Source organism: Prionailurus bengalensis, chromosome C2 (genome assembly GCF_016509475.1).
Source record: "Prionailurus bengalensis isolate Pbe53 chromosome C2, Fcat_Pben_1.1_paternal_pri, whole genome shotgun sequence".
In the NCBI taxonomy this organism is placed as follows: domain Eukaryota; kingdom Metazoa; phylum Chordata; class Mammalia; order Carnivora; family Felidae; genus Prionailurus; species Prionailurus bengalensis.
Genome location: NC_057350.1, coordinates 152,397,022 through 152,400,205, shown reverse-complemented (window position 1 = coordinate 152,400,205; position 3,184 = coordinate 152,397,022). Strand labels below are relative to the sequence as shown.

General features: G+C 45.9%; 1 non-coding gene across 1 annotated transcript; it reads left to right on the top strand.

Annotated features, from left to right (window-relative positions):
* Positions 1-278: 278 nt before the first annotated feature.
* LOC122492531 lies at positions 279-382 on the top strand. The gene has a single exon (XR_006299703.1). It is a non-coding gene; the product is annotated as a small nucleolar RNA U13 (small nucleolar RNA).
* The last annotated feature ends 2,802 nt before the right edge of the window (positions 383-3,184 follow it).

Genomic DNA, 3,184 nt, shown 5'->3' with positions numbered 1-3,184 from the left:
TCGGATAGCAAATCGGAGCCAGCTTCTCTACCTGACTAAGCCTCACCCGAAGGGGAGAAAATCCTACAGGTGTCACAAAACGTTAAATGGACACTGATGAACAAAAAATTTTGAGTGGGCAATACCAAACAAAAAAAAAAAAAGCATGCTGGTAAAAAAAGTATCAAAGGTATTTAAAAAGGAAAACGATAAATTAAAGGGAAAATATGCCATAATAATGTAAATTTTAATCGAGCTTTTCTTTCTAAGGAGATTTTAAAATTAAAGAAGGAAAAGAGATCCTTTTGTAGTTCATAAGTGTGATGATTGGATGTTCGCGCCGTTGTGTGACATGTGCCTCCCTTAAACCTTGTTACGATGTCGGCACATTACCCGTCTGATGTGGAAAAAAAATAAAGAAAGAAGGAAAAGAAATAAGTGAAGGAACAGAAAGTCGAATGATAAGGAGAAAGTTTGGTCATAAATATATGAGGGAAAAGACGCTTGCATTAAAAACAACCAAAGTACCAAAACCAAGTGGAAAATGGGTCAACACCATGCGGGTTGATGTGTCTGTAAGTAAGAATTAAAGGTACGATGAAACCAGTGAAGAAAAGGTCATTTAACACCAGTTGGTGCCTCTGATAACATCCCGCTCTTAGCAAAATTTGTATCTGAGACACATACTGTGGTTTATTCTGCAAAATTGGAATAGGACCAACTAACAACAGATTTATCATCAAGAAAGGATGGCACAGTTGCCCGGAATATGCAAGTAGGGGGTCAAACCACTTTCCCCAAAGGAGGTGGTAATGGAGGTGTGCTTTGGGCAAGAAGTCAGCAGCGCTGTGGGACAGTCTGATGGATGTGTGATGGAGGCACCCGGTGAAGACACAGTGGGATTAAGGGAGGAACAAAGGAAAGAGGGTGTTGGCTTTGTAGAACACATAGATCCAAGGAGGGGGGCTTCAAGCCTGTGGGCACCATCCATGGTCAGTGTCAATGACTTGGGATTGGCAGGTTCTCTTTGTTTAGACTTCTCCGCCATGGGGGTCACCGTGAGGATTACAAGTCAGATGGGCTTCATAGTAATGGAGAAAGGCTACTGCCCTAAATAAACTGTCCTGGCTCCCACCGTCTCTGAGGGACAAGTGGGACTCCTGGAGAGAGGGTAAAAAGCGAGGCTGTCAGCATATGAACATCCCTCCTTTACTGACTCTTTAAATAACTGAACAGAACGTGTAGCAATTTGAGGGATGTTGTTCTGGACCCCACTGAACACCTACTGCATGGATGTACGTGAAAAAAAAAATCCAGAAGGCTCTTTCCCTAGGCCTTCTATAAGCGGGAGAAACAGGGACATTTGCAGGCGGTGAACAGCAACTCGAAGAGAAGAAAAGGCTGACTTATTGGTGACTGTTGAGCAAGGCTGGGTTGTCAGCCCCGTTATGTACACTCAGAAAAACTTAGGGCTATTTTGAAGAGTTCAAATTCTTTGCTTCACAGATTGGGGACTTGAAGTTGTTTTTGGAACAGATATGTAAATGCTGTCTCCTTTCTGTAGTCATAGGCTGGTGAATCGATAATCCGAATAATGTTCTACTTACAAATGCTCTCATTCCTACCCTCACTCTCCCACTTCCCTTCTTTGCTTCTCTGTTCATACGGAATGGGTTTATATTATGTAGTTTTTTGATGATGCCCCACTGCTTCCTGGTTCTTGCCATCACTATCTGACCTTTCTGTGGCCCAGCTGTGGCTTTCCCTCTAGGTCCTGGGCCATGGCTTCTACTTGGCACTGAGGATCTGGGCCATCTGCTTGGCTTTGCTTGCTCCTCTGACTAAATTCTAATACCCATGGGCCTCCCTGCCCCCATCCCAAGACACAAGTGGACCAGATTACTCATCTCTCTCATCGTGGGTCAATCTTTCTCTGTTCTCTTACATTGCAGAAAGAATTTTGCTTGAATTAATTCTTCACTAATATTAGTGTAACACAGAATGGATCCTACAGTTTCTTACAAGAGCGGGTGAAGTTTTGGAATAAGAAATGTTCCCATGCATGGGCGTCATCTGAGTCTGTAAGAGAGCTCATGTTCTAAAACAATTCCTTAGAACCACAGACCTGTAGAAGGAGTATAGACATCAGTCTATAGTCCAACGAGCCTAATTTGACAGGGGAAAGGAAAAAACGAGTTCCAGAGAGGGTAGATGAATTGCCATGAGTCTCTCAGAAAGCTTCACTGGCAGCCACACTTCCTGGCCCACTGTTCGAGACACTTTCTATCATTAAGAAGGCTTTAGGGGGCGTCTGGGTGGCTCAGTCGGTTAAGCGTGCGACTTCGGCTCAGGTCACGATCTCACAGTTTGTGAGTTCGAGCCCCGCCTCGGGCTCTGTGCTGACAGCTCAGAGCCTGGAGCCTGCTTCCGATTCTGTGTCTCCCTCTCTCTCTCTGCCCCTCCCCGACTTGTGCTCTGTCTCTGTCTCTCAGAAATAAATAACTGTAAAAAAAAAAAAAATGAAAAAAAAAAAGAATGCTTTAGTAAGGTACATCATTCTGGAGATTGTGAGGACAACTTTGAGTAGGGAGGGAGGCAGAAAAAACATCTAGGAGGCTGTTGTGAAGGCCCGGGAAAGGGATGATGAGGGAATGGAGGCTAATGTTGAAGGAGTAGACAGTCATTCATTCATTGGACTCGAATTTCCTCACCCGCAAATGACACAAGGATCCATCTACCCCATCTGTACCATTCCCAGGGATCAACCATTCCAAGCCGAGGTCATGCTGTGTATACGGAGCCATGAAAGGGATCTCCAGGTGGTTCAGCATGGGTAGCATGTAGGATGCATGTAGGAGCAAAGGGGGAGATAATCCATGCTGTGGAATTAGAGTTTCCTTGCAAAGTCTGCAGCAGGTGTTCATTGTACCCAAGGGCTCAGCCCTTGGGAAGTTTCCAGAGGAGGATCCGGCACAGAGGGGTACTACTGAAAGCTCCACCTAAAGAGAATGCAAACACAACGACCGCAGCTTCCGTCTGAGAACCGGGAGCCATAGCCCAGTGGGCAGAGGAGGCGATGATGGAGGCCATGGGGGGACCCCTGGAGCAGGGAGGAAGTGGGTGTCCCAGACCATGGCCAAGAGCAGTCCTGACAACAGGGGGAATAGTGCTGAGGAAACAGGAGGGTCTGAGGCTGCCCCACTGG